At 40.2% G+C, this 23,678-nt stretch overlaps 1 protein-coding gene across 14 annotated transcripts in view; it reads left to right on the top strand.

Annotated features, from left to right (window-relative positions):
* mef2aa (myocyte enhancer factor 2aa) overlaps positions 1-23,678 on the top strand; it is an 88,389-nt gene that overhangs the window by 4,805 nt on the left and 59,906 nt on the right. Inside the window, exons 1-2 of one of the 14 annotated variants that reach the window (XM_041796446.1) lie at positions 1,737-1,885; positions 4,400-4,530. The exons of 11 other annotated variants lie outside the window; for them this stretch is intronic. The gene's annotated coding sequence lies outside the window, so the exon portion shown is untranslated. Of the gene's footprint in view, positions 1-1,736; positions 1,886-4,399; positions 4,531-23,678 lie in introns of those variants that run through there. 2 more of the 14 variants (XM_041796447.1, XM_041796445.1) reach the window with 2 other exon arrangements.

The following is a 23,678-nucleotide window of genomic DNA, read 5'->3' as shown; positions in this document are numbered from 1 at the left end:
CACTGGCGATTCCATCTTGCAATGCTCCTGTCCGAACTGTTTGGGCCTAGTTAGAAAGTGACAGCACCAATCAGCGATGAGGGGCAGTACTTCCGGGCGCGGTGGAGTCGTGACGTAAGCAAGCAGCAACAAGAGGCCGGTGCAATTAGGGCGGAAGACATTAGCGTGAATGCTCCTAAAGCATAAGTTTTATCAGAACTTGACAACATTTCTTCGTTAAAAGAATAACAAAGAACAGCATTAGGTTGTTTTCTTTTCAAAAACAACAAAAGTCTTGTACTGACATTTCTACAGGGGTCATGGTTCATGTTATGTAGTTCTCTATGGAGTGTACTCCTTTGCTTGGGGCACAGCTCGGTAGGAGCTACATCACGTGTTTTGTTGCTCTGATTGGCCTGTAAAGATGTAACAGACAGAACCTTCACCCTCTTTGTTTTTTTTCAAAGGCTCAGCCCTTTCCCAAACACTGTCTATAAGTGGTTTACCAGATGGATGTGTGAAACAAAGCCATCTGGCATACCAGGTTAGGTCTATACACAATTTGATTCTGGATTAGACCTCTGACCTTTTTTTGTGTTTCATTTATGAAATGTTGCTTTGTCTTTAATATTGGCAATGTGGTTATTTTATTAATGTAACTGCTAGTCTTTGTAAATTTTCATAGAAAAAGAAAATCTTAAACTGGAATTTCATTGTACCAGCAAACTATGGCACTTCTGTTCTGACACATACAGTATGTTGTGTCAAATGTACGGTCTGTGAGAGTGGCTGTCAGAGATGAGCGGTCTGCAGCCAGTCTGAATTTTTCTACTTTAGAGGTCATATTAGAAATATTAACATGTTTTTCAGCATTACTACTGATCAAAGGTAAAAAAGAACAAATCTGAAACTTTATAGCCAAATCCCTTTCTATAACCTGGAGGCACTCCCTATTTCACTGGAAACACTGGAAAGTTGTAGATTCATACTGGTGTTTAAACTTGACCTCACGTTCATCCAGTTCATGCTATATATAAAACTGACACAAGGGCTTATAACTGTGCTAAATATCTAGGCTAACACACCTGATTCCAGACGCCGGTAATGTCAGTCGTGTGGACCAGTTTCCACACCTCCTGTGATCCTGCATGTACACGTGACCATTTCATATGCGAGTCAAATCGGTCCCCACCTTCTTCCTCTAATTGGCTGCTCAACAGACGCTGCAGATTTTGATTGGCTCGGAGAGGTGTCATTCAAATCGAATTCCATTGCCGTTGTCTTAGAGATGTGACGTCAAATGTATCTAATGTGATGAGGCTGAGAGAAGTAATTTGGACAAGTATTTGCTCAAATGTAGTCAGTCTTGAAGAAAACACATGGAGATATTATTATGACTTATTCAGATAGTTTCACATTTTGTTTGTCGTTTCTGTCTTTTTGCTCTGCCAAAGTTTAGTTTGGTGTAACTGTGTTTAAGTTATAATTTGCCTGTCTTGAAGTGAGTTGTCATGAGGAATGAGTTAGCAAAGACAGTAACACTGCGTAAAGTGGGCTATGTGTGGTCTATTCAAGCGACGGAGAACTTTAATTTTTCGTTTATATGTATATACTACGAAGACTTTCCTTACTTTTCTAATGTTTTGACAGCGGAGTGTGCGCTTGCTCGTGTTTGTGTGTGTTCCTGAGAGAGTTAGGGAGAGCGAGAGCGAGAGAGGGAGGGGAGGGCGGCAGTTCGTCAGATAAGGGGAGGAGTCTTTCACTGACAAGAGGGAGACTGCTTTTCTGAGTTTGTCAGCTCCCCCTAAAATAGCAGTCAGCGTGTAAATGTGAACTGAAATTACGTTTATCCACTGGAGCCACCGATATAGAGTGTCTATACTCAGCGACTGACTCGGGAGTAAAGGTGAGTAACGGAAATAGAAACAATGTTAGGGAGTGTGGCAGCGGTACTGTAGCTACAGAGAGTGAGAGTAGAAAAGCGCAAGAGGGAGACGTAGAGTGGATTTGGGAGACGGAGGCATTAACTGTATCTCTATCTGTTTGTCTGTCTATTCTACTGGGGAAAATATGAAATATAAGACACAACGAACACAGAACGGCCGTTTCTTGTCACTTTATTTGCTGTCGTTTTAAACCGTAAGTGTGGCTTTTCTACTACAGCACGTCTCGAAAGGGTGCAATCAGACGCGCGCGCGCTGTTGATATCAGGCATTCGCGAGAAACTTTTACAGGAATCATCTTAAACATAACACGCACTTAACAGACCTTTAAAGATGCTGTGTATGTGTGAAAAAATTTCTTAAAAGTCCAGCCTATTTATCGTGGGGCTGCAAACGTCAACTGTCAGGCAGTACTTTGTCAAACGCGCATCGTGAGGAGCAAAATAGTAATCAATGTGTTGATACAGTTGAGCTATCACAACAGCAGCGGACAGGAGTTCACACAGCGAACATAATTAAAGTTTTGTGTAATACTGAATTCACAGGAAAGTTCATGTTTACATACAACTTTTTTTTAAATACAGAGAAAGAACATCCAGAGATAATTAACTGAAAACGAAAGCTGTAAAATCTTAATTTGTAAGATATCAGTGGTCAAAACTGGCAACAAAGGTTGCCAGTTTTATCAACGACTTGACGTTAGTGTTATTGAAATTTTGACTGGGTTAGTCAGTCTGTCCACTGTGACATCACTGTCATTCCTACACGTTGCCACAGGTTTTTGCACAGCTATATCATACACAGACAAATATATGATCTCCTTTGTTTTTGTTTTAGATGATATAATATCAGAACTTTATTATTTCATACAATAACAAGGAGAAATCAACTCTTAAAGCTGCTGCATGTTCTGGCTGCTAGTTACTTTGCCATACAATGCTTTGTCTCAGATCTCTTTTTAAAGTAAACAAACAAGTTGTTACGATATATAATATAGGTTACACAATGATGGTTGAAGATATTTTAGAAATTTTCCATGTCTTTTTTATCCTCTTTGTAAACATACTTAAAAATCATCTTGTTATTATTTAAAGTGACAAAATGTAGAGTATATGAAATTTTCTGTATCAGCAGATTGATATTGGAGCATGTCAGAGAGGATCTTTGCCGTGTTTGGTTCTTTGAATCTGCGGGACTCTTGTGACCTTAAACCCCAGCCAGAGAAGGCAATAGCCAACGGTGACCTGACCTTCTCAAATGTTTCTAGTGAATGTGTACAACACACACGTCTCATTAATATTGTACACAAGGGGGAGTTTTTATATGGTTGTAGGCCTATCAGAAAATACCACTGACATGACCAGACGTTGTTTTCTATTCTTTGTAAAAGGCTTAATTTAAATTATATATTTTTTGAAAGGAATGAGTGTTTCAGCTTTTGTCTCATTGTCTGGATAAGATCTATGATATTTTGTGCTAATTTAAGATGTGTATCAACTTCCTTAAAGGTGATCATTTAAGTGTGATTACTTAATCTGAATAATATTTTTTCCCCTATAGTGTAATATAGGTCAAAGTACCATCATACTGTAATTCTTCTTAAAGTAGTTCTTGAAGATCAGAGTTGTTTCAGCAGTATTACTTGTATTTTTCACTGTCTGTTTAATGTTCTGGCGGCATGTACATTAGCAGCTGCTTGCCAGTGATTTCTAAAGCTAAGCAGTAAAGCACCCTCCAATCTGCAGTCATTAGCTTCTGTGCTGCCCCGGGCCTCGCCTGTAATGGGCCTTGTTGCTCATGATCCACATCACGTGAGCTCTTATGCCTAATGTGTGGATGAGGGCTTCTTTCACCGCTGCTCAAATGAATATCATTTTAACAATTTATGTTGTCTATTAGTCAAAGGAATGGACGTGATGTCTGTGAAGGCACAGATAGAGCCAGCATGATTGTCTTTCTCATGCATGCGGTGAACTGTTGCTCTAACCTCAAAGACCCCTAATGTTCCACCTTACTCAACACAAAGGCAAAGGTTTGATTATTTATCTGTTAGATTTCACTCTGCATCATTTAATCAGCAATATTATGATGCATTGCAAACCAGGTGAATGATTTTCCACAATGACTACCTCTGTTTATGAAACGTCTTAGCCTTGATACATGTTCTGTTTGTGTTCCCCTGCATCTCTCTGTAAATGTGCCTAAGTGCTTGTTAACGTCTCAGCACAAGTTCTTGGTGGAAAGGGAGAAATGAGAGGTGGTGACGGTGTGAGGAACGGGCAGCTGCAGCATCTTTTACTGCACTCCTCATCCCACTTCAATCTCTGTCTCAGCTTCTCCTTCCAGGAGAAATGTGGAGTGTGTGGGCGAGTCGGATCTGCAATTAACGCCGGTTGTCAGAAAGAGAATGCTGGCGTTTACTCGATGCCTCTGAATCACTGAGTGAAAGTCTTTCTCCCTCACTCTCCTCCTCCCAGGACATTTTTGATTTCCAAGAAGGACAAAACACCAGAAAGCTGAGAACCAAGGATGTATTGAATGAAAAATAAGAGATAGAAGCTGAATATTCTTGGCCCAGTAAAGAGGATAGTCTTTCTCTGATTGTTTGGTAAGACAATACTTTTATTTCATAACTATAAATGTAGCTATTACATTAGAGCTGTTGTGCCTTTTATTGTTGCTTTAAAATTGCTATTTACAATCTGATTGTGACTGTATTTCTTTCAGTCTTTATGCTTTATTGTTTTGCAGAATTGGCTGGCTGTTTTCTAAGAGCTGAAGCACAATTGTCTGTTAAAAGTGCTAAAACATCAGAAAGTTTGCAGTAATCTGACAGGTAGATTGAGGTGAAGAAGTAACTTTTTACATTGTAAATCAATACTTATCATTTTTTTTCTCTTTGGGGTTTATTATTGACTGATTCTAAGCATGCTAAAACCTTTTTTGTTTTGTTTTTATTGTCAAGATCGCTTAGAAATACTAGCAGATTGGTAACAGTGTCACTCTCTAACTATTCAGTCTGACATTTGACTACAACAAAAACATCTTAGCAACATGATTCATTGTTTATTAGAGCTCTATCATCAATCTGGAGATTCCAGCGTTTTCCTGTGAGACCTGGAGGTTGGATGCAGAATTTGGAGCCTTGCAGATAATGTTTTAGACTGCAGTTAACTGTAGACCGTCCCCTTTTAGACAAAAGAGACACGGCTTGTATTGCTTCAATTGCTTTTGCACACTAATCAGACCTTTACTAAGATTTTTTTCTGAAGTCTTTAGATAGTTTCCGGCCGAGTCTTCTTTCTGAGCTCAGTTTATGTGGCATCAGCCATGATCTGCCTTTGGTTAGACCTGTGCAGTTCTTGGCCGTTTCTACGGCGGTTAGCCGTGCGTAGGACGCTGATGTGCAGCAGTAATGAGTTTTAAGTGTAATCCTCATGTCAGACTGCATCAACCTGTTAAATATTGTTTAACAGGAAGTGTTCAACTCAGAATTAATTAAGAAGTCTCTATAAAAGTTTAAAAAAATCTATGGGTCAATAGGAAAAACTTATTCCCAGCTTCTAACTTCTCTTAGGGATGTTTTTTAATTCATAATTGATAAAGGCTTAACTTTATTAAAACTTTAGCTCTTATGTTTAATATAAAAGAATCTCTTGCATTATTTTGGCGCTCTAGTAGCCTAATGTAAGCTCAAGGGGTCAATGTATTACTCGCTGAGGCGCTGTTTGTATAGCAGGACAGCCAGCAGTGACCTTTCAACCGTCCTGCCCTTGACTGAGACCTCTGCTGGTAAGCCGCCTCTTTGGCTCACTCAGCACATGTGCTGCTGAGCAGGGCAGAGCAGCTTAAGGCCGCATCGTCTTTTCCTGTCTCCGCTGCTCTTCCAAACGAGGCCTGACTGGAGGTCTCTTCACCTCTGCAACCTGGACCACAGTGGAGAATCAGCAGGAAGATCCTGGAGCAGAGCTGCACTCTAAATCTGCTGCTAATCTGCTTTCGCCACTATGATCCCAGTCTGTTTCTCACTCCACATCTCTGTGGCTGTGGTGGAAACATGTTTTCTATCTTGTATTAATTGGATCTAATTATTAGGTTTAAGCCTCTTTCAAAAAAAGAGAAATAGCACCTTGTTACTATGTTGAGTTTTGTTTAAGGCCACTTTAACACTTGCACACTTTGTGGTTTGGAAGGGTACACTGTGGAGCATGTGGTGGAGCAAAGGTGATGACTTTGAGAAGACAAGTCATTTAGCACCTTTCTACACCCCGCCCCCCTCCTGGTTTGTTTTTTTTTTCTGGAGCACAAGAAAAACCACAGTATCACACCATACATCATCTCCGAAGTGAGTGGGCCACATTTGGAGGACGTGTAACCTCAACGTGTGTGTCCTGTGGTTTTGATAGACACCTTATAGCTTTTTTAAAAGATGTATGCCTGTATAAAGATGCTATAAAACTCAGGGACTTAGTTGCTCCTTAGTACTGGGCTGATGTTAAGTTGAATCGTGTAGAAAGCAAAACTGAAAAGGAAGTTAAGAAAGACATCTCTTTGCTGAGTTGCATTTTAACTGAATTTTAATGAGACTGTGAAAAAACATAAATCAAAGGAATATATTATAATCTAATTTACTAGATCAAAAGATCTCCCATGATTGCTAATATACCCCACTGTATAGAGTTCCTGATGTTCTACTGTAGATCTTAAAAAGCGTCTCTCACTTGAGATTTCTCCGCTCTGCCTTTGTACAGAGTCGACTGAGTCAAAGCACCCAAACAGACAAACAATTCAATTATGTGCAAAGTAAACTTACTTCAAAGTCTGGTTTGCTCAGTGTGATGCAGCTGTTTATTGTATTGACACCAAGTGCTAAAATAGTTGGTTTGAATCAAGATTTGTTTGATATTGTACAGTCTTAACTATCCCACTGCTCAGTAGCTTTAACGATGACATCATTTATGTCTTCGTAACAAAAGTGTGCTCTGTTTGAGCCCTAAGTGAGGTCTCATTTTTTCAGTTGGTGCTGTTTTCACTGGCTTATTTTAAACTCTAAACCAATGTCCAGCGTTCTCAGGGCAGAAAACCCCCAACAAATTTCGTTAAAAACAATTCAGCTGCACTTGGCAATATTACTTCTCCCTCACGTGCCAATCAAAATCAAGCAGGGGCGGGACTTCTGATAATGGTGTAACAAACAGATCTGACTCTTCTTTTTTCGAGGATAAAGTTTCCAGGGCTACAGCTGATGCCTGTGTCAGGACAGGATTCCTTTACATTGTTTTTATATTTTCTTCCTAAAAAAAGGAACTATAAAGTGGAGGCTGGATAGTTAAGTGGTTTAAATGACATGGCTACAGGACATTAGGGGTTTGACTCCCGGTGTGGGCAAAATCAGCATCCAGTGTGGACCCTCGGGCAAGGTCCTTAACACCATAAAACACCAGTCTGTCACTCAGATGTAAGTGGCTTTGGATAAAAGCGTCTGCGAAATGTCATTGTAACATAAAGCACGCAGGGCTATTTCAAATCAACGTTACAGATTCTGTGTGCGCTGCCAGCAGAACAGTAGCTGTGGACACAGGCCAATAGGGATATGCAAGAATAGCATGCTAAATGGTTGTTCGCTCCCACAGTATTTTGCACCAGAATTACTTGTTGGTTCAACTAATTTTTTTTTTTTTTTTTTTTTAACAGTTCAAATGCTCTGTTTAAACTGTAATGTCACACTGCCCCCCACTAATTATGGGTATAGCTGTGCCTAATGGCTACTGCCTTGCTATCCAGGGCTAAACAATAACTATTTGCTCACCAGCCACTGTGGCTAATAGTTTTCCAAACTTACTTGCCACTCCATATTTTCTGTAGCCACAATGTTCTAGTTGGAACAATGTTATGATTCTGGTGACCATGGTGTGCTAGAATTTATCTAAAACTAGATCAGAAATGCTTTGAAATGTAAATGAAAACTATATTTCAAACTTTAAAGTATTTCATCTTGTCAACTATTCCGGAAGAAACACAACTTTACCAACAAAGTTTGTGGTCTAATACCAAGTGGGTACAGATCTAGCACTTAGCATTTATTTTGGGGAAAATTTGACCCCTTTTAAACAGCCTCAGTGCATTGAGCATCTACCACTGCAACAGTCTTTACAAATGCTAGTGCCAACAGCTGGGCCCAGATAGACTACAGCTCAGGATTAATTCAGCTTGTCAAAATGGCTTGTGGGTATTCACTGCATTACAGCTGAAATCCACCTGCATTTGGCAGGTTTGTCTGTGTTAATGTAAAGTCCTGCTGCTGCCACAGTGCCCTTTGATCTGATGTTAACCCCACTGACTTGATACTAACAATAGCATCTCATAGCAAAAGTGTGTTTTAGCACATTTTGATTCAGAAAATGAAGATGGAGTTGAACGAAGGCTATGTCAGATTATATTCTCATGTAACTGAAGCAGTTGCACGGTGGCGCACGAGTTAGTGCTGTTGCCTCACAGCAAAAAGGTCCTTGGTTTGCTTGCCAGTCAGGGCCTTTCTGTGTGGAGTTACATGTTCTTGTGGGTGGGTTCTCTCCGGGTACTACAGCTTCCTCAGCTCATTAGGTTAATTGGTGACTCTAAATTAGCTGTAAGTGTGAATGTGAGCGTGCCTGGTTGTCTGTCTCTATATGTCTCTACATACATACTGCTAACATCAGTCATATTCTGCAAATCAGCTGTTGTGATCCTGTCTTATATGAAGATTGTCACATTTGTTGGAGTGCTTTCTTAACTCTAGACCAGTAGACTAAATGCCATTATGATTTTGTTTAGTGATTATAGGATCATCTCTAGACATCACTAGTCCTAAAGAAAAATGAGACGACAAAAATATCTCAAATTTGTGAATTTGTCAATGAAAATTCAGTCTACTGTCCATGCTCTTGAACTGTCTTCCAGATTTGTCACTCTAAGATCACAGGAGGAGTCATGGCCATCCTACAGATATCGCTGGCCACCCCAGTCACTCCGTGATCTGACAGAGATTGTTCGTCTTTAGGAATTAGGATATTGAAAATGCAGTGGAAATCACTAAAACTTCTAAATGTCATTGAAAGCATTGTTAGAGGGTGCAGGACTGCCCTGCTGTTTAGCCAAACTGCTTTTTAACAAGAAGAAACTTGACTGAAATTGAATGATGATGAATGGAGAATGCAATCAAGGAGACTCTATCATCCCTCTTATTAATGATCAAAGACAAGAAGATAGTGTGAGTGTATTATCGCATGTGTATTTAAAGAAAAAAAAAAACATTAATTTGGGCAGATAAAATATTATAATGATCCTTTGTGTGCAAAGGGAGGGCAGCCAAAAAAGTCTACGTCTGCCCCAGCTTGTTAAACTAACATGTTTGGCATATGTTGCAGTAGGAGGACAGAGGGTTCAGTTTATAGTACAGATGGCAACAAAAGAAGGACAGTGGCTCAACTTTCAGCCTGGGAAAAGGCAGTCATATATATATATATTTTGTCATCAATCTCATCCTGGTCACTGGCGCTGTGTTTGCTCAGAGTTCTAGTCTGATTTCATAGCTGTAAAAAATGTAATTGATTTCAAACACAGAAGACAGAAGGTGGTGCTCAAAAGTTCTTTCTAGTCTTGTGTCTAAACTGTAATAAAAACTGTAATAATTCACCCCTCAGAGAGGTGATTTTCTTAAACAGAATAAGAATCCCAATGTTCTGAAAAACTGATGTACCCGTTCACACCATCCATGCTATTTTTGCACTATATAAGCAGTATGCTTTACTGGCATGCACCAATGAAACAGGTGTTAAAAGTCAGCAGGTGAACTAAAGCTGTATCTGTATTGTGCATGTTTCAAGGACATGTCTTTAAAAGAAAGTAAAAGAATGTGGTACAAGACAGGAAGCTGTTGTAAATTCTTCTGAGCCAAAATTCAAATCCTCAGCAGATGAAAAATTACATCTACCTTGGAAAATGTGATAAATGCAGTTATGAAAATATATATTTTTATGATTCTATAACCAAATGACTTCTGAAATACCTTCTCAGTCACTTATTAATACATGATTTTTGTTTTTGTTTAAATCGTCTAGACTTTTTAAAATTATTTTTTTATATTATGTTTGACGACTGAGTCAAAATACTACTTCTTAAAATTTAACTATACAAAACTGGTAAAAACAAAACACAAGGATTGCTCTATCGAGTTGGCTGTCACCTGTAATGGCCTTTCTGATGTCAGTTCAGCCTGAACCAAATGTTTGTGTTTAACAGTTTTAAAATGGCTATGCATGCCGACATTTCCACTGCAACTGGTAACGGAAACATGAACCCCATGAAGTATACATGAAGTATAGTCATAGCCTGGTACTTTTCAAATGAAGCTGCCTGTACCTGTCCCTGTTCTGTGGAAAACACAGATGTCATTTTCATCATGACAGCTATCTTACCTGATGTTCTACAGCAGGTCCTGCCAGGAAGATAAACTGGGCTATTCAAGCAGCACCTGAGACTGACACATGAATCAGTAGTGAGATTTGACATGCTTGCTTTAGAGATGTTTGCTATTGTTTGAAACAGCAACAACTTTGGCAACGACACTGATTGGAATGTAAACTGATAATCGATGTTGCAAGCATCGTAGATTAGTGTTTTATAAAACTTTGCTTAGACCCAAGACATGGAGCTTGAAAACAAGACGGTCTTAGTCAAATAAGGATAGATAGTCAATCTTTTTTAGCGCTAAGAGGTTGAGCCTTCTAAAGATATTTTAAGGCTCTTTCTTGAAGTTAAAAGTAACATAAAGATTTATTCTGATTGTGCTTGGTGGTCGCAAAGCATATTGAAGGTGACAGAATCTGCTGCTAGCTTAGCATGTTTCTATGTGATAGCTTTTAATTTAGGTTAGCATTCAATTAGTTTACCATCATCAGTTATTAGCAGTTCATGAGGCATAACTGATATTTGGAACGATATGCATTTAATATGACATTCAAAAATATGGCAAAAGTGAAATTGCATGATCAAAAAGATCAAGGCAAATAAACAATTTAGCCCAAGGTCTGCATGAAAAATGGCACAGAGCAACACAGTAGCAGCAAGAAAACAGGAAGTGATACCATACACTTATTGTGTCAGTGGCACCCAGGCTTATGTTTTGATTGGCAAGTAGTCATGTAACATCTAGCCAATCAGGCTGTTGTACACTAGACATTGTGGAAAGTGAAAATAAAGCCAGAGGGGAAGATGCATTTTGCAGTGGTACCAAAGTCATTTTGGGATTAATTATGTCCACGAGTATCCAAATGCAAAATATCAGCCTCAATAATCAGCCAGGTCGATAATTGGGCAACCCCTGGTAGACATAATACGTGATTAAAAACCAAAACAAAACAGCAGTATTGGAGAGTTTTCTTTATTGGCCAGTACTAAAGTTAAGGCATCGCTATCAGAAATCAACAGAAAGCCAAAATAATATTTCTATATGAAACAGCTTTAGCCTTTTACCTTAAACAAACTTCATATTATTTTACCCATCAAAGCGTGTGTTTATTGATGGCTGGTGTAGTAAATCCAGCTGTGAGACCTGTGTGTCAGCTCCTGCTGCGAGCACATTGACTGAAAGTCCTGTAGCTACTGGAAGGAGGACTCAGATCTCCAGCAGCTGCTGTGCTGGCCCTTTGGCCTCCCGCGCTGCAGGAAGGAGGCCTGGCCTGCGATATTGTTGTTTTTCTGTTTGTCTGAGGAGCAATGTGGGGGATGTGATTCCTCCCATTATTCTGCAGCACACATCATCCTTATGAACTGGGAAGGGGAAGTGACCCAGCCCCGGCTGCCGTGTAGAAGCTGCTCCAGTCCACCCCAGGGCTCTGACTGCTGGTTCAAGGTTGCCTTCCTCTCTGCTGTGAGGGCTGAACTCCAGCAGCATGAACACTTCAGTGCCTGATGGGGTTTCTTTTCAGCTAGTGCACAAGTTAAAAACTTGTTATACTTAACTGTAGTTCTGTCTGCGGATTCGGGATAATAATAATTTCAGTCAGGACCACTTTGTCAAGAAACATACATGATTTGCGGTTATACATTTTTTCTCTTATTAAGAGTTATTATTTTTTGCTCTCATTGCCGTTATTCATATTTGGTGGTGTGGCTGTTTTGGGAAGGCATCAAGCAGGGACAACACATGTTCTGGCCTTTCCTGTGCCTGCAAGGAAAGTCTAAGGCAGGGAGAGAAGTGGCAAAAAACCTCAGAGTAGAGCAGGCATCAGTGACAACAGAATGATGTTAGTGAAGTCAGATATAACATAAAGGAGTTGCTGGGGTGGAGGAACATTGCAAAAAAGCAGCTTGTAGAGGCAGCAGCAAAGCATAGCCAGGCTAGAGCGGTTTACGTAGGGCAGCATGAGAGTAATTAGCCAGCAGCATGCTTAGAGCGAATCAGCTGGCCGTCAGCTGATGAGGGCTTGCGTGAGATCCGGTGATCTCAAATATATGGCAGCGCTCAACTCCATGGCCTGTCTGAGCTACTGCTATATGCTTGATTTTTGGGAAACTATAACCTCAATCAGGTATATCTTTTAGCACAGATGTTCTGCTACCATTTTTTCCTCTCAGACACTAAACAAACATCATTGGCCAATACAAGTTCCTCTTCTCTTTGTTCTAGTTCAATTTAAAAAATAAAAATACTGTTGGAAAACCAGTAAGTGCTTACATTTTGCTTGACTCAAATAATATTACACCATCTACTGGCATCATACAGCTGATTTTTTATCTTCACACAATGGTTGAATCAGCTGATTTTTCGAGAGACTTGTTTACATTGGTACACTGACTGGCATTCTTTCAGTACTCAATACCTGCTAATGCAATTTAAACAGAATCCCATTATGAGACTGGTTTTTAAATTGCAAGCAGCTCCTACCTTTGTTTGTCGTCTAAGGATTTCCCATTGTTAGTGAACAATATTTCAAATATAGCTCTCTTTATTCTACTTCTGTCCATATCTAAGAATTAACTCAAGTAAAACCAGTCTCCTTTGAAAATCAAGGGCATAAAGCGAGTATTGTCATTGCATTGTCAGTCTCTAGATCCCAGCTCTCTATAATGTGACTGTGATTTCGAGCGAGGTGTTGAGTCTGCCCGCTGTTTGTGCGTCTGCCCGTCTGTCCTCTCCCTTTCTCCCAGTCCACTTTCCATCTGTGTGCTGTGGGCTGTAAATCTCGTAGAAAACGGTGTTGTGTTTCCACCGGTGAGCTGTTGCCAGCCTGTAATCATGTCAGACTGTGTTGTTCTCAATTTTGTTTGCCTCCTCTCCTCATCCCTAAGTCGCTGGTCCGACTGCCAGAGGTGCTCAGAACGTATGTAGGGGTTCAGGAGAAGACGAGGGGGTGGTGCGGCATTCGTCAGCGGGAGGCTGGCCCAGGGACTCGGGACCAGAGGCTATCGGCAAACAGTTTGACTGAAAAGATTCCTGGAGAGGCGAGCAGCAGCAGGGCCTGTGGGGGTCTCTCTTCCTTTCACTTTTTCAGTCCGTCTCCCTCTCTCTCCATCACACTGTTTGCACACAGTGTTCATGTGACAGCTAGCACACATCATCTGATTTGGGAGTAACTGTTGGCTACAACTGCAGAAAAACCCCCTAAGTGAGTGCTGCTCATTGATGTCAGCCGAGTTTCTACATCAGACAGACATTAAGATGGATATGTTGACTGTTAGAACAGACTTTTAACAAATTAGACTGATTCAAATCTGTCTTATTGCCACGTTACACAAAAGTTTCTGATTTTACTCTTGGAAATAGACAAGATATTTCAATATCAGTCCTGTGAAATGCCACGAACAGACTAATTCTATAACAAAAATTTGTAAGAAAAAAATCAATGCTACTTTAGCCAGCCCCTTTCACTGTTGTTATGACTCATGGCCATCCTCACTGCTCAGATTGCATAAACCTTTTATGTAATGGAACACTGTGGGAAAGAGGCATCGAGTGGAAGATAAAAATGGGAAGAAAAATCAAATATTTATCTTCAGATTTTTAATTTTTTTTCCATTAAAAACACATTCTCTGAAGGCAGGGAGTAATCTGAAACAATATGGACAGTATATGTATGTAAATAAAAAGCTTTGCTCTCATTTATTCACTTAAATCTTCCTGCTGTTCATCAAAATCTGTAGGAGAAATGAATATCTGAAATCTGGTTGTCTAATCTGGGTCCACAGTTCATCCAAAGATGTGTTGGGATCCTGTAAATGTGGCGCTGCTGCTGCTGAGACACATTATGCATGACGTCCCTAATATCCTTACACTGTGGATTCCCCCCGGAGGAAGATCTCGGTTCATCTTCTCTGTTTACCATTTCTGAGTTGCGGTCTGTGCAACATCAAAAGGCTGCCATGGCACTTAACACAGCTCGCAGGGATCCTGGGAGGGAGGGGGACTGTTGCTCCCCATGGCGTTGGCATTATTATTGCTCCCTGGTGAGGAGTCCATCTGATGATAGACAACCATGCAAATGGGCGCATGCCATCGCACAATATCAGGCCACGGTTCCACCCTAAAATACCACAGAAATGACTAAAACTCTAGCACCATGTATGACTTAGTTTCACACTGTTTCTGTGTGGGTTTGGGTGTCTGTCTTGAGTTGTTGGATTAAAGGGAAGATTTCTAATGATTTTTTCCACAGATGCTTATAACAAAAAACAAACAGTGAAGTAGTGAAATTCACCCAGAGGTGTAACTTCTATCTTTGTCTTGGCAGTGAAATTATGACACAGGAAGTGTTCATCCATAAGGAGTCCTGAATACTGATGTTGTGCCATGTCAAGACACTGACTTGTTAAACTGACATCCTGTCATAAGGAATGTGGCTGATGGAGGGCTCTAGCTCAGAGATATACTTTGTTAAACCAGTGGCTTTAATATGAAGTGAGTAGCTGGTCATTTGTGTGTCAGTTGCATTTCACAGATAAAGCACAACATACTGTAGATTGGCTGATTAGGAATAATTCGCCAGGGTCGGGAGGTTAAGTTAATAGAGACCTTTTTCAGTGAAGCACAGTGATGCTTAACTTTGTGGTTCTGTGAGAAAAAAAGTTGTTTAGATGCTAGACTGAGCCTTCATTCATCATCCTTTAATGGGATTCACAGAGCTTAGCCTCTTGAGTTTGTTAAAAAATTACCCGGCGATCTGTGAAATCTCAGAAGTGTTTGAACAACAGTTTTTCTGAAGGTGTTAAAGAATCTCAAAAAATCAGCTGGTACCTGGTCTTAAAGAGGCATTCATGCAAATGTAGAATCAGACTTGATTTTTCAGAATTCAAGTAACATGATGTAGCGGATGTTGTACTGTTAGCATGCTAGCGGGCTAGCTAATGTGTTATGGGGTATTAGCCATATTATTGTGTCCAAGTTAGACTTACTATGAGCTACCTGAGAGTGAAACGATGATGTATACTACTGTAGAAGACAAAAGTTTGCAAGATATCAACCTCATTTTAAGAAAATCAGTGGATTCACAATCTCAGCCAAAACTACTACAACACCCACAATCCTTGAGTGTGGCAGTGATGTTTCTGATTTTTGGGGTCTCTGGTTAAATGTAAACATGTAATGAGCCCATGAATGATACTGCCCCAAGCGATAAATGCTCAAACAATGAAGAATTAGCCTACATTATCATTTCAAATATAGGCTACAGTAATCACTACTATAGATTGGTGCAGGAATGAGTCCTGAAATGCAGAAGTGAGCTAGCATTTTAGCACTTCTGGTTCCCTCGTCTGAAAGTCTATGGGATTTTTGAATGAGTTTTTGGTTAAATGCCTGACATAAGGTTTTTAGTGAACACAAGCTCAAGAGAGTTTAACGTTTTATGCTACAACATTAGATACATCTGAAACATGCCCCACCTTTGAATTGTGTGTCTTTTCACGTCTTTATAAAGGCGGTTGCTAAAAGACAGCTAACGAGGACTACAGCATTTGCCAGGAAGACTATACGTCATCATCCAAAGTGCAGCAAATGAGCCGGCTGTCCACTTGTACCCATGGGTGATGATGTTAAATTCAGATGACTGTGTTGTAGTTCAATGTAGCATGATGTTAGCTCTTTACTTTCATCAGTTAGATTTACAAACCAGATATGATGCTTATATTATCAATTTATGAAGTTTACCTTTACGAACAAAACATGCAAGTTTCATAAACTTTTATTGGACACAGATCTTATTTTCAGGAATAATCCAAAAGCCCATTAAAAAATCCCATAGGCTCAACGCTGAGAGAACCCATGCGACGCTAACTTCTGGGTTTGCCTACAAAATTACGTCATGACTGAACCACTCTATAAAGACTAGAAAAGCACTCAGAGAGCACAGACCTCCGCCATTAGCCCTATCTCCCAATAATGCAGAATCCTTTAAAAATATTCCTGGATCCAGACGGTGATCCGGATCACTCCCAAAATCTAATTCGCTGGTTACTCCCTCCCCAGTGGGGTGGAGACACGGTGAGGCAAAGCATTGGCTTCGCTACGTGTGGAAGTCATGGCAGAGGGTAAATATTCCTCTATTCCTCCCAGCATTGTGAGTATTTTCGCTACAATTCGCTGTCTTTCTCTCTGTTATGCTCTGACTCGTCTCCTCGACCGGGCATGCATCTTTCAAACTCTATCAACTCATGTCCGCCATCTCCTTGTGTAAAGTGGTGACAGCGCAGACCTCCGCCATTGGCCCTATCTCCCAATAGAACAGAATCCTTTAAAAAATTCTTGGATCCAGATGGTGATCCGGATCAGTCCCAAAATCTAATCAGTTCTTCCTTATGCCATTTCTGACATTTCTTGAAAATTTCATGAAAATCTGTCCATGACTTTTTGAGTTATGTTGCTAACAAACAAACAAACAATCAAACAAACGGACAAACCCACCCAATCACATAACCTCCTTGGCAGAGGTAATAAGTGTAGAAAAAGTTAACTATATGATTCGAAAGCTTGAAAAGCTGTCAATAACAATGAATAGAATTGATAATTGATTTGGTTGAATATGGGTTTAACCTGACACAGCCTTTTGGGCAACTTTATATATATTTTCTGTATCAAAATAGTGCTAAACCAAGCTGTTCCAACAAGATGCTGATACAGTAAGCATTTGTTAATGTCAGAGTTGAAAACATTGTGCCAGAAGGGCAGTAGTTTTAAAAAACTACCCTGGCTTCTCGTGGCAGGTGGGTGTGTCTACGTTTAGTTTGAGCCCGTTGGATAAAATGAAATACATTAATTTGACATGAAGCAAGCTGAAGTTTTTCTTTAAATCTTGAACGGTTTTGGACAAAATTCCACTATTATTAAATGACCTTCAAAGTTTTTCATTGACCACTGGTTCCTCTTCCAGTTTCTTACACATGTGGCTTGAATGTAATGGTGATATACTTTGGAGGCAGCGATTAAGACTATAGTATAATGCTAAAGTAACTGCCATGTATGTCTACGAATTCTCAGATGTCAAGCACATTCATTTTTAATGAGACATAATTTATCAGCCTACCCTTGCATCAAGAAAGTTATCATAATTTTCTTTGTTCTTTAAAGTTTCACTCAAATGTGCATCAGGGGATTTACCTTGAGAAGGAGAGGAGCTTTTTCACATGAAATGGATATAACTATTCGGAGAGGGTCATCTTTTTATCCTTGAGAAACTGAGAATCCACTCATTGGCTGCGCTCGAAAACCTGACTGACGCAAATGGATCATTGGGAATAGAAGTGTCCCAGCAGTAATTATGTTACAACGCCGCTGCCGCACACTACCACAGAGGTGGGATGGGATGGGCGCGGGACGCTTCTTTTAGTCTTGTTTCCTTTACATCATTCCACACACTTAACACACTCATACTGTCTTCCCCTATCTCTCTCTTTCTCTCTTGTTTTCTGTCTTTCTTTTTCATACACACCTGCTGTGAAGTTCAGTGGAAACTTTCTGACTTGCATTTTTCTAGTTCTGTCTTACTAATCTCTCATTCGTCTGTTGAACAACTCTTAAAGTAAGCTAGAAGTCACTAGCAGATGTTTGTCACTCTGTTTGCTTCCTGGCCTTTATTTCTCAGCTGCCTTAAAGCTAAAGCAAAAAATGTCTTTTTCCTTTCTTCTCTGCTATCCAGGGCTCTGCGGCTTTAAGTCAGTTAAAAAAGAGACATGAAATTAATGTAATGTCAATGGCGTTTTCTCATGAAACCCCAAGGCACTTAGTCAAAGTCACCTTGCATAGTCCTCTCATCCCCTGACAGCACAGTGAGAGTGAGATGGAGGATGTCTGTCTGCTAATGCTGTCAGCATGTGATGTCCTTTGGTTATTGGTTGTTATATCAACCCGTTCTGATTTCGTAGATTGGATACACGTCTGGTGTTTATCTGAAGAGCAACATCATTTCCATTCACTCATCCATGTAGCTCAGAAACACTTTCTCAGCGAGAGCAGGTTCATCCTGTGGGGTTTTCTTTCCTTTTGATGTCATTTTGGAGGTGATAAGTAGCTTTCCGTCTCCCGGTCCCTGTCTTACAACACCATCCCCCAGCCCAGGCAAGGTGCTAGCAGCGTGGAGGATTGTTTGAACTTGCATTGATCCAATGTGGGATTACAGCTGGTTCATTGGAGAGTTGGACTGAGCTACCAGTCATCAGGGCAGATTAACCACTCGCTGTCTGCCTGGCTGCCATTTCAGTGCAGCCTCTCACTGCTGGCTTTGTGCGTGTCCCCACCACGCAGGTCACTGTCTCCTTTTGAACAATGCGTTTTTATATCTTACTTGATTGAGTTGGTTTTAGTCTGATTTAATAAGTGGAGAAAATATACTGCTTAATGGAATAAGACGAGAAAGATGACCTTCGTATGGAGGTTTAAATCTGTAAGCAAATCTATGAAACATTTACCACTCTCAAGTCTACGATGTCAGGATGTTGGCCTGCAGGGTTTTCTTATGTATTTGATTTTCTTTCAACACCCTGTAGGTATTCATGTTGTTATCTTTTTAACCTCTCCTTTAAATGTTATTTACCTCAGGAAGACATGTGTCACCTTAAGCATGGCTTTGCAGAGGAAGTGCTGCAGAAAGTCAGTGTTTTGCAGACTACTCCACCTCTCCACATTTCTCAAAGCCTCCTTTTTCACTTTTTTGTTCGCATGCCGTTGCAATAGCTCTTATTAATTATATCTCATTAGTTGCCTTGGAAACTGAGGTGAGGGAATGTATAACATGAGTTCAAAGAAACCGAGAAAGAAAAGGGAAGACAGAAATCATGAGAAAGAAGAATAAAGAGCTAAAGAAAAGAAGGGGGAGGGTTTAAAAGAGGGAATGGAGAAAGTGGTTGTTGAGGGATCAGCCGTGTGTCAGATTAGCATCAGGAGACATTAACACTAGTGATGCTGCTGGGGCCACAATCCTGCCTTTCACTGCTGGAGAGGGAGATAAGCACGCTCACACAAAAGGGGAAGCTGGAGAGAGAGCGTGAGAGGGCTGGCTTGCCTCCACTCCCCTCAGGCCAACAGCCCCCATTTACAGGTGCAGCACCTCCTGATGAAAGCAAGAACAAAGAGGTGGATGTTCATTTCCTGCTGCGCTGGTGTCAAGGCTCCATTGAAGCAAATCGGTAAAAGTGTGGATTTAGGGTGCCTTGCTTTGTGTCTAAACGTAACTGAGCCACAGTGTTGACACTTTGGGTTCGATACACTTTTAAATGTTGTCATGGAGTATTTCACAGAATCGCTCTTTCAATGAGCATCAGATTACAGCATCAGAAATGTTCTGCCATTTGCTTAAATGTATATTAACCTGTGTATGGAGAGCTGTGATTCACTCTTATGTAATGGGTGAAGCACTGGAATAACAAGGAGAGGCCTCTGCCTGCTAATTGTAAAGTAAGCGGCTAATGTGCACGTCGACCAGCCTGTGTAATGATCCTTCCAGTAAACATAATAAGCCAGCAGAGCCAAGCCACAAGAGATGAGCCTCTGTTGTTGTTTAGTCTCGGACTCACATTCAGGAAGGTAATAAGGGGAAGGATCAGAGGGGAAGGGTGTCCCCAAGGTGGTCCCTCCCTTTCTTCCTCCTCTCCGTCACTCCCTGTGACTCCCCCTGCAGAGGGCATGTAGAAGGGTCATGAATAACAGGAAGCGGAGGGGCAGGAAGTTGAGTCTTGTCTGCCCACGGCCTGTGGTAGGATACTGAGGCTAACGCCGGCCTGCACAGGAAGCACAACTGTCACGGCTTTGCTCGAGACTTTGGCTTGTGTCCATCACCTTCAGTGGGTGCTTCTTTTCAACAATTAAGATGGGATTAAAGTTTTTGTACATTTAAGATGTTTGGATTAAAGTGCTGTCATTATATGTCTGTAAACAACATCACTGGACTCTTTTTTGCTCATTAGATAAACTCTGAAACATAAATCCACTCTGTAACTTTATGTTACCTTTAAAATAGGACAAGAGATGAGGGAGCAATGCCTCAACTTTGCTTACTAAAAGAGTAGGAGGAGGCCGTGCTGGGTCCAGTAATTATGCTGGGAATTGAGCATGTTTTATTGATTGTGGAAGGGCCAGGCCTGTCACCAAGCCTCCCGATGTCTCCATGCTGTGTCTTTAGGGAGGAAGAGGAGGCAGACTGGCCCTCCTTTCACCTGACCAGTCTCGCACCTCATCACAGAGAATCAGAGTGGTTGTAGTCAGACACAAATGCATAGCTGAGTTACTTCCATAGACACGGTGCATTTCAGATCTGCCAGTGTACTCAACAGAAGGTACAGTAAGGAGGGCAGTCGTGCTGTTAGACGTGTCATATTGACTTTCTGTCAGGCTGATGTGGTCGTTCCTATGGCGACATGTTCTCTCAGCATTGATTTATGTGTTACAAACGTTTGGTAAGCAACTTTCAGAAGTGCTGGACTGGTTTATATCATAGGGGACTAGGTGGATCATATCAAGGTCTTTAAATAGACATGATAAGAAGCTGTGCTGCCTGTGACTTTCAACCCCACTGAGTTTTTTTCAGTGTGTGCCAAAGTTAGCATTTAGGGAAGATGATCCTACACTACAACTGAGAGTTTTTGTAAGTGGCTAGAGCATGTTTGGAAGTAGAATAAGTACAATCAATCAGGGTACTTTGCCAGAATGATGCCAACTCTGCCCATTTCTGGTTGAAAATATCCCATCAAAATGAATGGCAAGATGTTGCTTTAAGAATTTCAAAGATTGAAATTAAAAACATTACAGTGAACAGATGTTGTAGCAAAACACTTGAGCAAAATATCGACCTCGGGGGAAACGACTCAAAATTTGACCAAAAAGTCATGACGACAAACCTGTCGCCAAATTTGAATGAAAAATCAACCTTTTTATTTTTTCTTTTATTAATGTTAGCACAGCTTACACTTAAAAAAATGTTTGAAATATGCATTTGAATCAATCAATCAATCAATACTTTGATCCGTCTAGTGTTATCAGGAACTATCCATAAAAGTTGGTACAGCCTGTGATATATTTAACATTAGACAAAAAAAGAGGAAAACAAAAAATAAGCAAAATTAAAAACAAAACAGAAAACAGCCTAATATCATGACTTGAAAAATTAAAAATAGACATGAAAAGGCAAAATGAAATACTTGCTTTTTAGAGCAATGCATCTTTACGATTTAGAAAGAATGCTGTAACACTGCTTGCATTCAAAAGCCGGTGCAGGGAATACTTGCATTTTTTTTTTTTTACTTCTACCAGTCTATTCATAGTCTTTCAGATGTTTTGGAAGCGGTAATATGTTCGACACTCTCTGCTTTCACATCCAGAAGCTTTTTTTAAAAAGTGCGGTGATGAGGAGTGGGAGAACAGTGCAGCGGGTCTCACTGCTCTTCCTCTCTTGCAGCAGGAGCAGGAAGCCCACTCTTCTTCTTTGTGTGTTTTGCCAGCTACTTCCTCTTCTTCATTGGTGGTTTAATAGCAGTTAGGAAAAACTTAGCAGCATTACTGCCACCAAGTTTGACGGGTAAATGCTGTCACATTTCTTTTCTTTTCTTTTTCTTAATGTTCTGACTTATTTGTGTGCACTGAACCGTGACGGTTCAGGACAAATACAAAAACCATTACACCCCTAGTGTAATTGTGTCTGTACAGACCGTCCCCATCAAACCGGTCAGTCAACCCCTCCTTATGACAGGAGATGTCATAACCTGTCATCACATGGCTTATGTGCTTGAACTTCACCCTCATCGCTTTGCTACTAGTGCAGGGTAAATAATTTCAAATGTACATTAAATTGTAATATGACCTGCTGCAATTTTCAAATCCCAGAATGTGCAGTGTTTCTTTCACCTGAAATCTGTGTCAAAGTACCAGTTAAAAACATTTTAGAGCAGAGATTTTATCTACACCAGTGGTTCTCAACTGATCTACTTAAAACCCATCATAGCCTCCTTAATGACAAGTCGTGACCAAGATTTTTACAATTTTCAATCATAAAAAAATGTTCTTATAAAAAAAAATGACAATTTGGATTTCAGATTTCAAAATAAAAGCGCATCATAGACTTTTGACACATGTTTTTTCATGGCACACATCTGTGACCCACACAGAATGGCTTTATATCCCAAAAGTGAGTCATGTGGTGTGATTTTTTTCAAATAACATTTTACAAAAAATCCTGCTTGCCCATTTTTGTGTGCTTTTTCTTAATCAAAATGAGAATGACATAAAAATGATCACTCCATTTAGTGCAATTCATGCTAAGTTTGCAATAGGGGTTAAAATAATCACTATTAGATATGTATTTTTTTTTATGGTCCTGTCCTCAACCGATCTAATATTGTGTTGGTTATAATATAGAATGATTTATTGCTTGCATTTGTTGAAAAATACCTAAAATTAGGAACTTAAAAAACAATCAAATAATAAGATTAATAATTTATCTTAGCTAATGTTTCATTCACCACCCATGCTGCTTGTTTTTTTTAGCTGATCTAAATTGTCATTTTTCAGCAGAATCAGGACTTATTACTGGGGTGTGACTTTTAAAATAACACTGAATTATGTGGTTGTTTGTATTTATTAGGGTGAAATCATAGCCCTGTGGCTGTTCTCCTTCTTCATCTTCTAGGCCTGCTTTTCACCCTTTCCCTTCTTTTTTCATATTTATCTCTCTGTCTCCATTTCTTACCAAAGCACCTACACACGTATACATACATGTGCATGCACATGCGCACACAAACACATGCAGCACATGCTTAAGACTATCAGCAGATACTCTGTCTTGCTCTAACACTCAAGAAGAGCCGGAGTCTCACACACAAACACATTGTCTGCTACAGAGTTGACATTGTCCTTTATAATCTGACTATCTTCTGACATGTCTATCTGCCTAGTGGTGCCAGCTGAAATGTCCCATTTAGATCTGGAGAAACAAATTCTATTATTTGATCTATAGTCATATGATAAGATATGATGAACCCCACTATTAGCTGAAATAGATCATTAAAATGAGGCTTTGGCAGATGTGTTTTCGAATAACTTTCTATGAATGTGGATCCTGAGTTTGTTTTGCAGCACACCTGCAGTCTGAAGGCCCACTCAGCCTGTCACTCTGAATCCCTGTAAAAGTCATGACACGGTCTTTTGTGCCCCAAGAGCTGAACTGTCCTGTTGTGACAGCTTGTCTTTGTAGAGATAGGAAAAGATGTGCACACGTGTGTATGAAAGACCATCTGGAT

This window comes from Cheilinus undulatus, linkage group 9 (assembly GCF_018320785.1).
Source record: "Cheilinus undulatus linkage group 9, ASM1832078v1, whole genome shotgun sequence".
In the NCBI taxonomy this organism is placed as follows: domain Eukaryota; kingdom Metazoa; phylum Chordata; class Actinopteri; order Labriformes; family Labridae; genus Cheilinus; species Cheilinus undulatus.
Note: the sequence above shows the minus strand (reverse complement) of the source record. Positions and strands in the feature narration are given on the sequence as shown.